Below are 14288 nucleotides of genomic sequence, written 5' to 3'. Positions count from 1 at the left end.
AAACTCTCAAAGCTTTCCTCCACATCCTCTCACTCAGTCCTCACAACAACACTGAGACATTGGCCATGTTGGTACTACCGTCCCATTCTAGAGATGGGAACACTGAAGCTAAAAGACACGAATGACTTGCCAACACCAGTGGGCTAGTACGTGCTGGGGCTGGATGTGGAAGTGCCACCTGTGTGACATCACTCAGTGTAAAGTGGCCCTGGGGCAGGGAATGGAGCATGCATTTCAGCAGGCAAGGTTTCCATCTTGTCACCTGCTACCAGAGGCCCAGCCTTTAGGAGGTTGCTTTTTAGAAAGCTACCCACGTTCTCCACCCCTCCCTGCCCTCCTCAGCATTCTCACTTTTTCCACTTCTGATGGAACACACCTCTAAGACACTCAGCAATCACTCCCTGCTGCCCCCAACCATCATTACATCAGTTTCCACATTACAGGCCTCAGGGCAGATAAATCACAATTACTTACTCAAAGGAGTAAGGAAATTAACATGCTCTGAATGGATTTTGCCTTTAATTGAACAAGCCAGTACATTTGCTGTGGGTCTAACTAAAGAGCCTCTTGATGAGGGTGAAAGGAGTGAAAAAGCAGACTTAAAACTCAGCATTTAAAAAACTAAGATCATGGCATCTGGTCTCATCACTGCAAATAGATGGGAAGAAAGTGGAAACAGTGGCAAATTTTATTTTATTGGGCTCCAAAATGACTGTGGGTGGCGACGGCAGGCACAAAATTAAAAGATATTTACTCCTTGGAAGAAAAACTATGACAAACCTAGACAGTGTATTAAAAAGCAGAGACATCACTTTGCCAAAAAGTGTCTGTATAATCAAAGCTATGTTTTTTCCAGCTATGTTTTTCCTGTATATGGTTTTTTACATGCAAATGTGAGAGTTGGGCCATAAAGAAGGCTGAGCACTGAAGAATTGATGGCTTCGACTGTGGCACTGGAGACGATTCCTGAAAGTCCCTTGGACTTCAAGGAGATCAAACCAGTCAATCCTAAAGGAAATCAACCCTGAATATTCATTGGAAGGACTGATGCTGAAGCTGAAGCTCCAATACTTTGGCCACCTGATGCAAAGAGATGGCTCATTGGAAGAGACCCTGATGCTGAGAAAGATTGAGAGCAGGAGGAGAAGAGGGCGACAGAAAACAGGATGAGATGGTTGGATGCCATCACCGACATGAGTTTGGACATGAATTTACGCAAACTCCAGAAGATAGTGAAGGACAGGTAAGCCTGGCGTGCTGCAGTCCAGGGGGTCACAAAGAGTCGGACACAACTGAGTGGCTGAACAATGAACAACAACTAGGCTGAGGGCTGTCCCATCAGGGGAGCAGCTGGCTGGCCTTTCCTGGGGCATCAGGGCCAAAAGCAGATGAAGCTCAACTGCACTGACAGGAGGAACAGGCAGCCAGGTTGGAGGACTTGGGAAACAACTTGGTCCTTTGTTTCGGTATAACTGGAAGCTGCTCAGACTGGGAGGCCTGGGTGCCCCTGCCTTGCTGAGCAATGCTGATTTAATGATGCTTTCTCTACCTGCACCTGATGAAGGGCAGAGATTAGAGAGGCATCCCACCCACCCTTTGCTTAAAAACCGTCTGCCCTCAGGTTGGCAGTAGATCCTACCTGGAGACTTGTAGTAAGAGCAGACCAAGGAACCCTGTCCAGAGGTCCCCAACCTCCAGGATCTGAGGTGCTAGGTGCTCAGTCATTTCAGTTGTGTCTGACTCTTTGTGAACCAATGGACTGCAGCTTGCCGGGCTCCTCCGTCCATGGGATTCTCCAGGTAAGAATACTGGAGTGGGTTGCCATGCCCTCCTCCAGGGTACCTTCCAGACTCAGGGATCAAACCCCCATCTCCTGCATTGGCAGGTGGATTCTTTACCACTGAGCCACCAGGGAAGCCCAATGATCTGAGGTGGAGCTGATGTAATAAAGTACACAATAAATTTAATGTGCTTGAATTATCTCAAAACCATCCCTTCTTCCCCTGGTCCATGGAAAAACTTTTTTCCACAAAACCAGTCCCTGGTGCCAAAAAGGTTGGGAACTGCTGCAATGATTAGACAAGGGACCCACTGGAGCAGGTCACTCACTGGACCACAGACTTACAGATAGAATTCAGAGGGGTCTGTAGACTTAAACACACAAAAATGACACCTTCGTTTTCCTAACCTCTAAATGTAATTCAGCATTTCGCCCTATGGTGAATGCAAGCAACAAACCCCAATAATATTAGCAGCACTTGGAGTTCTGTCCCCACAGAAATCACCCATATTTTCATATCATATTACAGTGGTCACAGGTATCTTAAGATACAGTTTGTACTCTTCACTACTTCAAAATCAGGGTAGTTGTTGGATGCGTTCCTAGGTCCTAGTGGATGGCTTAATAAAGAAACATGCATGACTATCTCAGAATTCAAAAAATATTTTGATTTACCATATTCCAATATAATTGATTTTATTTGCAATCCTATGTATTTTATTTTAGGTATTTAAAGACATTACGCTGAGAAGGGGTCTATGGCACCAAGAAAATAAAAGCATTAAGACCTCATACATCCAAAGTAACCTTCACAGTGGACAGAAGTTACAGGTCACATCACCAAGGGAGAGGGGTTAGAATACAGATTCACAAGTTGGGTTCTCTGGGAAGCTTACTCTGAGAAGGGGTTTAGAGTTCAGAGTTCAAAAGGAAGTGACTTTGGGATCCATACCTGAGGAAGGGAGAGTGAGGAAGAGGGACTGGGCAGAGGGAAAAAATGTAGTCTCCATAGATGTCTCGGCCTGCCCCTTGTGAAGTTCTGGGCCTGGGATGACTCTTCAGATTTGCCATGAGTTGGGGTGTCGATCCCAAGCTGACTGCTGACTAGTTATTAGAAGCAATCATTCCTGGAAAGGGATAAGACCTTGGGTAAGACTGCTCTTGCAGCCATGATATTTTCCAAAGGGCGTCTGCGGCTGAGGGCTCCCTGCCAGCAGAAGCCACCCATCCTTGAGGGGACCTGGTGACGGCTCACAATCTGCCAGGGCCTCTACCTAAGGCCCACTGCAGCTGGATCAGGACCTGTCATTTTTAAAGCTCTTCCAATGATTCTGATGCTCTACACAGTTTGGAAGTCATTGATCCCAGAACTGGAAGGGTGGCGGCGGGGGTGGGGGCTGGACTCTGAGATCCTGGCATCCAAGGGACTTGTTCAAGGCCAGGAGGCTGCTGATCTGGCTGAGTCTATTGGCAAATTTCCATTTACTAATTGTACTACGCTGGGCCCTGGGGGTCCATCAGTGAGCAAAAGAGACATAGTTTTTGCCCTCAGGACGCTTATAGTCCAGGATCTCACAAACCTTTCAGTACAGGAGGCTGTATGGGGAACTGAGTTGGCACAACTTCTCTGCAGGGCAAGTTGGCAATATTATCAAAATTATAAAGGAACCTACTCAGCGTATCTACTTCTAGGTATTTATCCTGCAGATAGATCTCCACATGGGTGTAGTGACAAATGTAAAGGATATTCACCAAGAAATTATTTATAGTAACAAACAACTGGAAAACCTCAGTGCTCAATAGAGACTGGTTGAATAAATGTAATGTGCACAAAGGAATCCTATGTTGCTATTTTAAAAAGAGATAGCTCTGTATATGTATACATATGAAAAAACCCAACAACAACACTGCAAGACATATTAGTAAACAAAAAATAACAATAAAAGGAAGATGCAGAATCATATATAATGTCAAATTTGGGGTGGGAAAAAAGGGGAAATATTTATGTGGATCCATAGGCTGTATATTGTCACCCTGCTTATTTAACTTATATGCAGAGTACATCATGAGAAATGCTGGACTGGAAGAAACACAAGCTGGAATCAAGATTGCTGGGAGAAATATCAAGAACCTCAGATATGCAGATGACACCACCCTATGGCAGAAAGTGAAGAGGAACTCAAAAGCCTCTTGATGAAAGTGAAAGAGGAGAGTGAAAAAGTTGGCTTAAAGCTCCACATTCAGAAAACGAAGATCATGGCATCCGGTCCCATCTCTTCATGGAAAATAGATGGGGAAACAGTGGAAACAGTGTCAGACTTTATTTTTGGGGGGCTCCAAAATCACTGCAGATGGTGACTGTAGCCATGAAATTAAAAGACGCTTACTCCTTGGAAGAAAAGTTATGACCAACCTAGATAGCATATTCAGAAGCAGACATTACTTTCCAAAAAAGGTCCGTCTAGTCAAGGCTATGGTTTTTCCAGTAGTCATGTATGGATGTGAGAGTTGGACTATAAAGAAGGCTGAGCGCCAAAGAATTGATGCTTTTGAACTGTGGTGTTGGAGAAGACTCTTGAGTCCCTTGGACTGCAAGGAGATCCAACCAGTCCATTCTGAAGGAGATCAGCCCTGGGATTTCTTTGGAAGGATGATGCTAAAGCTGAAACTCCAGTACTTTGGCCACCTGATGCGAAGAGTTGACTCATTGGAAAAGACTCTGATGCTGAGAGGGATTGGGGGCAGGAGGAGAAGGGGACAACATAGGATGAGATGACTGGATGGCATCACAGACTCGATGGACATGAGTCTGAGTGAACTCCGGGAGTTGGTGATGGACAGGGAGGCCTGGCTTGCTGCAATTCATGGGGTTGCAAAGAGTCGGACACGACTGAGCAACTGAACTGAACTGATGAGTTCTCAGGCTTCCCTAGTGGCACAGTGGTAAAGAATCTGCCTGCCAGTGCAGGAGAGGTGGGTTCAACCCCTGGGTCGGGAATATCCCCTGGAGGAGAGCAGGAAACGGCAATCCACTCCAGTATTCTTGCCTGGAAAATTTCATGGACAGAGTAGCCTGGTGGGCTACAGTCCTGGGGTTGCAAAGAGTCAGATGCAACTGAGCGGCTGAGCATATACGCCTGAGTTCTCAGTTGCCCAAGAGTTTTTCATTTTAATGAGGGAATCAATCTGTCCAATTAGAAAAACAAACCACCAAAGATTTCTCAGACAGAGAGAATTTAAGCCAGGGAATTGACTAGACAAATGATGTAAGAGCTGAGAAGCCACATAGGGGAAGGCAAGGCAGCTCAGAAACTATCAACTCAAAGAAGCCGCTGGACCTGTCCCCTGGAAGGACCAAGGGATGAGGCTGTTCCTGGGCTGGAAGAGCTGGAGTCCCAGTGGGTCTGGAACTCTGGCAGATGCACCCTTCATCCATGGAAGAGACACAGCTGCTGCTGAGAGTCCACACACGGCAGAGAAGGAGGGGAACAGAGGACCTTTTTTCTCTCCCGTCTGCCCTTTATTTCCTGCTGGGTGCCTGCCCTCAACTTGTGCTCAACCTGAAGACAGCCGACCCAGGATCTTAGAAACAGTAGCCTGTGAGGAACAGTGTCTTCCGGTACAGAGAAGAGCAGGGGAGGCGAGATTTGGACTTGCAGGCTAGCGTAACAACGGATGAACACGATGAAGATCAAAGTGTTAGTCGCTCAATTGTGTCCAACTCTTTGAGACCCCACAGACTGTAGCCTGCCCAGCCTCTCTGTCCATGGGATTCTCCAGGCAAGAATACTGGAGTGGGAAGCTGTTCCCTTCTCCAGGGATCAAATCCAGGTCTCCCGCATGGCAGGCGAATCCTTTACCATCTGAGCCACAGGAGTACGTGCTTATAAAATGCACATAAGAAGTAGTAACAGCATGGCCTCTAGTTGCTGGGGATTGGGAGGGAAACTTTATATTAAGTTCCCCTGGTACTTTTCAATTTTGTACCATGTGCTCGCATTGCCTTTTTGAAACAAGATGCCTGCCTGACATTCCCTGGAGGCACAGGGAATATTTTGTACATCAGAAAGGGCAAGGCTGTTAAATTTTTTCATTGAAAAAAGTCCTGGAAAAATAGTGCCAGCAAAATCTCCCCCTAAATCTCCTGTGATTATACCACCCACCCCCTACCAAGAAAGCATAGCTCTTTTTCTGTGGGTCTTTCTTACAAGTGTCCTCTTCCAATCCCTCCTTTCACGGCCCCATCCCTGAGAGGAAGAAGCATGGCCCTGGGCGGAGGCAGAGTGGTGGGGAGAGCAAAGAGATGTGCGGAATATCTTTCCCTCTCATCAGCAGCTGGCCGGCTGCGTGATCTCACACCACAGCTGTAGCCACTTAGAAAACTGCCAGCCGGAAGACCTCAGCTCACGGCTTAGAGCCGCGCCTGCCTGCCAGAGCACCGGGCTTACCACCTCCTGGCAGCGGCGGCTGCTCCACAGTGGGGCTCTCACCCTCCCCCAGGAAACAGCACACATGCCTCCAAAGCCCCAGATGCCCACGGGGGGATGGCACAGGTCCCTGTGCTCTTGGGCTCTGCCCTTGATGGATGTCACATTCTACATCCAATACCCCATAAAGAAGGGCAAGGGAAGAAGGGAGGGGCCCCTTCTTCTCTGAAAATTTACCCTTGTTGAACTCTGTGACGGGAAAGCAGAAGCACGCAAAGTGCAAGTGACGCCCGAGGTCACACTGCTTGAGTGGGGCAGAGGCAGGATGCAACCTGATTCTGGGTGGGATCATGAGTCCAGCCCTCTCACTGAAGGACAGGAACTCCAAGGCTACCAGGGAGGTCACAGAGATGTCGGCCCAGGGTCTGTGTCCTTCTCTGCTGCCTCCCTTGACCGTTTTGTTGTTGCTCAGTCCGACTCTTTGCAGCCCGACTCTCTGCAGACCCCATAAACTGCTACATGCCAGGCTTCCCAGACTTTCACTGTCTCCTGGAGTTTGCCCAAGTTCATGTCCATTGAATTGGTGATGCCATCCAACCGTCTCATCCTCTGCTGCCCTCTTCTCCTTTCTCCTTCAATCTCTCCCAGCATCAGGGTCTTTTCTAATGAGTTGGCTCTTCACATCAGATGGAACTTCAGCATCAGTCCTTCTAATGAGTATTCAGGATTGATTTCCTCTAGGATTGATTGGTTTGATCTCCTTGTAGTCCAAGGGACTCTCAAGAGTCTTCTCCAGCACCACAATAGCAATTTCTCACTAAAGCTCTCTGAATCTTCATTTTCTTGGCTATAAGATGGGACCACTAACACACATCTAAAAGGTTTTGATGAGGTTTGCCAAAGACAGTAATGCTTCTGCCACATATGTCTCAACAAATATGAGTGCCCTTCTTCCTTCTCTTTAGCTTGTCCTGAAACCTCACAGATTGCTTGAGGCTCAGACAAGAACACTGCCCTTCCTCCAGAAGCCTCGGGTTTTGCCAAAATCCCTGGGCAGGCCTGGGAGCTAGGCTCTGCATCCTGGATACTTCTGCCCTGAAACCCAGATCCAGATTCGCTTGGCTTGCCATCCTAACTCAAGACAGCGAGTGCAAAAGTTGGGTTAACTTCCCCTGTTATTAACATTTCCAGGACTGTGTTCCCAAATAAATTCTGAACAATTTTCCAAAAAAAAAAAAAAAAGATGAAAATGCTCTGTCATCTTGAGCCTCCAACTCCTCAAAGGCAGGGCTAAGTGGGTTCTCTGGCAGATGGACTTGCATTAGCACATCTGGGACTCTGCTCAGCTCCCCCATATCTGCCCCTCTTCCCCCACCCCCGCCCCCATCATGATGATCTAAATAAGCAACCGGATCTATTGCTGAATGAGATGGCTTATACCTGTGCTTCTAAGACAAGTCTCCCTGGCGAATGTCCCAGGCCTGGCTCCTGGCCCCAGAGCTCTCCTTTCTTTATGATGGAGCCCAGCTCTCACTGTGGGCTCAGCCTCTCTCCAGCCTCTGAGACTGAGGTTGTCAATGGTTGGTACCAATGGAAGGAGCCTGAGGCTGCTACTTACCTTGGTGGCTTAATTTCAGATCATCCTCGCTATGGGCCTCGCTGTGACCTCCCACCTGGAGTGTTACCTCTACTGTGTCAGCTCCCATAGCATACTGCAGCTGCTCACTTGGCTAGACTTCCCTTGTTGCCTGTAACAGTTGGACCTGCTGTCAGCTTCCCTGAGCCATCCTCATTCTCTCTCTCATCTGCTAATGTCTGCTCTGTGCAGCTCCTGGGCATGGAAATTGGAGGTGAAGGAGATACAGCCCCTGGTCCCCTAAGTCCCCAGGACTAGCAGAAGAGACAGGCATTAATGAGACAGCTACAGCCCAGGGTGGCCAGTGCTCTGTTAGAGCAATGTACGAGGAACTCTGGAAAAAAAATAAAACAAATAAGGGAAGAAGCATTGAAGTTCTCTCAGAAGAGTCAAGGGTGGTGTTCCAGTGATTTCTTGCTCCAAAACAAACCACTCTAAAACTTAGTGGCACAAAAATCCACACACATTTACAGATTATAGAGGTCAGGAATTTGGACAGGGTGCTATGAGGCTAGCATTTCCCTGTTCTATGATACCTTGGGCTTCAGCTGGGGTGACTCTACAGGCTGGACGTGGACCTGAAGATTGGGTGTCGGGGCTGGGCTGGCTGAAGAATGGGCTCAGCTGGCACTGTTGACCAGAGTACCTACTTGTGGCTTCTCCAGCATGGTGGTCTCAGGATAGTTGAGCTTTTTACATGGTGTCTCAGGGATTTCAGAGTGAGTGTTCTCAGTGAACAAGCTGGAAGCTTCATAGACTTTTATGACCTAGCCTCAAAAGGAATGCAGTATTACTCCCAACATGTTCTATGGGTCAAGCAGTCATAAGATGGGTCATAGAATCCACTTCTTCATGGGAGGAGAAGCAAAAAAAATTTTTTTTGCAGCTGTATTTCAAACTGCTACAGAAGGTCTTCTGGAAGAGACACGCTGAGCTAAATTTTAAAGGCAGAGTAGAAATTCGCCAGACGGACAAAGTGGGGAGGGTGTCCCAGACTGAGATATGAGCATATGCAAAGGCCCAGGGACACAAGAGTGGGTTGTATTACATGAAATAAATCAGATTTCCTAGGGGCTCAGCAAGAGACCCTGCCTGTCTCTCACCAAGTGGTTATTCTCTGCTGGTCCTCCCCAGACTGCCAGGGTCCACTGTGCCCCAGAGTTCAGACACCAGCTCCCGAACTGAGAGCTCATCTCAGTCAGGGATTTAAATGGCATATCTACATCCCAGTGGTCCCACCTGGCTCCCCAGGCTGTTGTGAGCACGCAGGGAGATGCCACCTGGAAGAGGCTTGAATACAGTCTCCATTCCCCACACATGTGTTCTCATCTTCAGCTCTTGATTTAGAAGCCCTTGCACCTCAGCCAAAGCTTTCTTGGTTTGGTTTCTTACAGCACTGAAGGCTCTGTGTCTGTTGGCTTGAATCCCAGCAATTCTTTCCATAATGGTTATTCCTTTTGATTGCAGGCATAAAAACTCAGACTAGATTAAACAAAAAGGGGAAATTACTGGTTCTTGTAACTAAAATGTTCTAGAAGTGAACTATGGAGTTTAAACAGTATCAGAATTCTATCTCTTCCTCTAAGCTTCTTAGCTGTACGTTTTTCTGTGTTGACCATTTTCAGGCAGCATCTCCACAAAAGTAATGACTATTGGCTTGAAAGCTCTGCTGCTGCTGCTAAGTCGCTTCAGTCATGTCCGACTCTGTGCGGCCCCATAGACGGCAGCCCACCAGGCTCCCCCATCCCTGGGATTCTCCTGGCAAGAATACTGGAGTGGGTTGCCATTTCCTTCTCCAATGCATGAAAGTGAAAGTGAAGTCTCTCAGTCGTGCTCGACTCTTTGCGACCCCATGGACTGCAGCCTACTAGGCTCCTCCGTCCATGGGATTTTCCAGGCAAGAGTACTGGAGTGGGGTGCCATTGCCTTCTCCGGGCTTGAAAGCTGTCCGCTTAACAAATTCTGAGAGCCAGAAAACCCAACCAAAAGACGGTTCCTCTTCCCTGGGGGCCCTTCCTTCCCAAAGAGGGTTCTGATTGGCCCAGCTCCGATCACATGCCCCTTCCCAGAATCAATCACTGGGGCCAAGAACATGTAGTATTCTGACTATGACTGAATCAAGCTAAGTAGGGGTTAAAGGTTACCCCTGCAGTAACCACATAGAATCACTTCATTTCAAAAAATAAGGTTTGTTTAACTAGAATGGAAAAGGAAAATGTGAAGGGCAGGCAAAATTTAGCTGCTATGGTCCCAGGGCCACTAAACAGTTGCCCAGTTTGTGCACTCTGCAAGGGAGGATGGAGTGCCTTCTGTATTTGCCCAGAACATTTCTTTTTCTAATTCACACAAAAGTGGATATGTGGGCTACTGCCAGGCTTTGCAAAGTCGACCACACACTCTCCATTTCCCAGTGTTTCAATACTGCCTGGAAAATCCCTCCTCCTTCTTCATGTCCTTGTTCAAATGCCTTCTCCCCCCTGAACTGACTGTGATGAATCATGAGTTTCCCATGTGTGCTAAGCTGCTTCAGTCATGTCCGACTCTGCCACCCCATGGACTGTAACCCATCAGGCTCCTTTGTCCATGGGATTCTATAGGCAAGAATACTGGAGTGGGCTGCCATTTCCTACTCCAGGGGATCTTCCCAACCTGAATTCCCCACAGGCTGTCAGAATCATAGCTTCTGCCTCAGTTCAGGGTCATACAGTTGAACAGTTGTGTTTCCTTATCCGTATCTCCTCACCTGGCCAAAGACGGGCTCCAGGAAAACAGGGAGTGGGTGTGAGCTCCCCTCTCTGGCTGGCAGGAGGGCTGCAAAGGTGCGATCTGTTCAGTGGATGGGAAGAGACCAGAACAATCCTCCTTGCTGCCTAGCCTCTCTCTTACCTGTGGCTGCAGCAGCCAATTACAGGGGAATGCAAGTCTGGCACTTCGGTTATAAAATGACTGTTGGCCTGATCCATGCATCTTCTATCTCCCCTCTCCTAGCCCCTGCAAACCTTGCCCAAAGGAAGGGGCCTTGAATGGTGCATCCACAGGGCCACCACCCAAGGCAGGGGCTCCGGAAATCTAGCACCCTTCTCCAGGAGGCCTCTGAGGAAGAGAAGGTGGCTGGGCTCCATCCGGGCCTCACTGAGGACTGCCAGGCCACTGCTCCAGGGCTCAGCTCTAGCTCCTGATTAAAACCAGATCCAGGGGCTTGGAACCTTTGGTGAAACTAGATACCTATCGATGGAGGCAAAGGAAATATACTGTGGGAGGGAGGGAATCTGGCCAGCAGCCCGGCAGCCCGGGGCTGGGCAGCAGGTTGAGCTTTCCTTCTGAAAGGTCCCCAGGAGCCCTTGCTATGTGAGGTGATGACAGCTCTAAGAAACTGGAGACTAGAGGAACACACCCACTGCTCTGTCACTGGCTTCCCACTTCTCTTTGTCTGCTTTTTTTTCTTTAGATAGAAGGCCTGGGTTCAAACCCACTACCAACTTTTATCCATTTGGGGTAAAGTTATTTAACCTCTCTGAGCCTCAGTTTTATCATCTGTAAAATGGGGATAAAAATTGTACCAACTTGATTAGTTTATTTTTGGATTAAAAGTGATACTGCCTGAAAAGTGCTTAGCACAGAACTTGGGATAGCGTGTGTCCTGTCAATCACTTCAGTTGTGTCTGACTCTTCGTGACCCCGTGGACTATAGCCCTCCAGGCTCCTCTGTCCATGGGATTTTCCAGGCAAGAATACTGGAGTAGGTTGCCATTCCCTTCTTCACGGGATCTTCCAGACTCAGGATCGAACCCAAGTCTCAAGTCTCCTGCATTGGCAGGAGGGTTCTTTACCACTAGGACCACCTGGGATGCCTTGGGACAGAGTAAACCCTTATTAAATGTCAGTTATTGTTATACTGTCTTATTTTTCCCCCCATTGAGAAGCCGTTTGGTATCATTAAATTATAAACACTATTTTGTAGTCCCTTGAAGAGCTCTCATTTTCCTAGGCCCTAGGCTTGGGGCACATTCCTCCCCCACAGCAGGACACCTGGCTTCTGACTTTACCTTCTTACCCCAGCACATGGTGGAGGCGACAGGCTGAGAGGGCTGAAGCCAGGCTAGGAACCTGGATGAGCTTCCAGGGGCTTCCTTGGGTGGGAGATGGGGCTGGGGGTTGGGCCTGGTGCTCAGGTGTGGGGGCTTACTCTGTGCTCTCGGCCTATGACTTCTGTGGAGGAACTGCCTGTGCCCCTCAGGTTGGAGTGGAGCTGGTGCCCCAAGGTGGCCCAGAGACCCCTCAGCCTGAGGGCGAGACAGGAGCTGGGACGGAGAGCAACCCCAGCTCCGAGGGAGCCTCTCCGGAGCCCTGCACCGCCCCCGCTGGCGCCGTGAAGCTGCACAGGAAGCTGGAGCTGAACCCCAAGGAGTCCCAGGACATCAAAGCTCTTCAGAAAACCCCCGAACAATCTGCCAAGCTCGTAAAGCAGAAGAGGATCACCCTGGAATCTACTCAGGCTGCTGTGGGGCTCACCCTAGGGGTTCTCTTTGGGAATGTGTTCAGCTAAATTACTATCTACCGTTTTGAGGCTTTGAGGCTCAGTTTCAAGGACATGTATAAGCTGTGGCCCCTGCTGCAGAGGTGGGTAGAGGAAACTGACAAGAATGAGAATCTGCAGGAGATACGCAAGGCAGAAAGCCCCATGCAGGCCTGGAAGAGAAAGCAGATGAGTATGGAGCGTTGAGTGAGAGGCAACCTGGACAGCAACAGGAAGAACAGAGGCTTCCTGCAGTGCCTGAAGCCCACCCTGCAGCAGCCTAGTGGCCCAGCATTTTGGGCTTGAGAAGGATGTGGTTCTGCAACCATCGCCAGAACGGCTAACAATCAAGCAATGACTGTTCATTCCCAAGGAGAGGATTTTGAGGTTGCTGCAAAATCCTTGAGGTCTCTTTTCTCAGGGGGACCAATACCTTTTCCTGTGGTGCAGGGCCCCATTTTGGTACCCCAGGATATGGGGGCCCTCACTTCACTTGTCTGTACTCCTTAGTCCCATTCCCTGAAGGTGAGGCCTTTCCCCCAGGAGTCTGTCACTGCTCTGGGCTCTCCCGTGCATTCAAACCACAGGACCTGCCCTTCCTAGGAATGGGGGGCAAAGGAACAGGAGAGCTAGGGAGAGAATCCTGTGGGTTTGTACTGGGGGGTGGGGGATTAAGTTCTTCATTCACTAAGAGAGGAACTGGGAACACAAAGGGTTTGGGGGCAGGGAGTTTGGGGGAACTTGTTGAAGGGAAGGTGAAGTTCACTGATGCTCTTGATTTTAATCCCCACATCAGTCATCACTATGTTCTTCCATAAAGAAGTCTGGGACCTAGAAAAATGAACACAATCTCTGGTGATCACTGCAAGGGAAACATTTCATGTCACCAGTGGTAGAAAAAGCATTGGTTCTGGGGTCAGACAGCCCAGGATTGTAATCCCAGCTCTGCCATTTACAAACTGGGTAACTCACTCCAAGGACTTAACCTTTCTAAACCTCAGTGCTCCTACCTATAAAATGGGACACTGATATTACCTGACTTGCCTATGTCCCAAGATTGCTGTGCATGTCACAAAGGATGCATGTGTGAACAGTGCTGGACACTGTACACAGCCATACACCTTGGTCATTGTTATCTCTGCTTCCACTATTGTGGCTTGTTGCTGTCTTCTTTTCTCCTCTTTGGTCCTTCTCTTCCTTTCCCCAAAGTCTTGAGTCAAAAAACTTCATGGGGTCATAGTGTTAGGAGCCACGAGAACTTTGTGATCATGGGTTCAGTTTTTCTATTAGCAATCACTTGGGGAAACACAAAGAAATTCAGATTCCTAGGCTCTATCCCAAACCTCGACAAGAATCAGGATCTCTTACTTTTTAAATGAAAATTTGTTTTAAATTACAAAAGTAATACATACTCTTTCTAAATGAATTCCAGCAATACAGAAATAATGAGAGTTAAAGACAGCCAATTCTCAGAGGGAACTGCTATTTAGCAGTTTGGTGTGTGTCCTCAAGGGTTTTGTATTTGTCCTGAAAACAGCTGACCATGTAGCTTTTATTTTTCCCATTAAACAAGATCGTCACTCATTTTTAAAAACGATATAGCTTGGACATCTTTTCACATCAGTACACATGCATATGCCTCATTCTCCTTGACAGCTGCAGAGAATTCCATGCTGTGGTTTATTGTGGTTGGTTTAACCATTTCTCTGTTGGTGGACATTTTTGATTCCCTCTGGTGATTCATATGCAGCCAGTCCAGCCTCTGTTCACATTTGGCAACCTCTGCTCTGCACAGATGGGGAGTAGAGCCTCAGGGAGGGGATGTCAAGAATAAGAGCAACTTACTCACAAAGCAAATTAGTGGCAAAGCCAGTCTTACAATTATGATCCTCTCATGTGCTCTTTGCATTCAACTATATCATTACAGTT

General features: G+C 48.1%; 1 pseudogene; it reads left to right on the top strand.

Moving 5' to 3' along the window:
• The first annotated feature begins 1193 nt into the window (after nt 1–1193).
• LOC138423388 (POU domain, class 5, transcription factor 1 pseudogene) lies at nt 1194–12962 on the top strand (annotated as a pseudogene).
• Nucleotides 12963–14288: the final 1326 nt, after the last annotated feature.

This window comes from Ovis canadensis, chromosome 18 (assembly GCF_042477335.2).
Source record: "Ovis canadensis isolate MfBH-ARS-UI-01 breed Bighorn chromosome 18, ARS-UI_OviCan_v2, whole genome shotgun sequence".
Classification (NCBI taxonomy): Eukaryota; Metazoa; Chordata; class Mammalia; order Artiodactyla; family Bovidae; genus Ovis; species Ovis canadensis.
The sequence above is the reverse complement of the archived record's forward strand: the minus strand, read 5'-3'. Positions and strand labels throughout refer to the sequence as shown.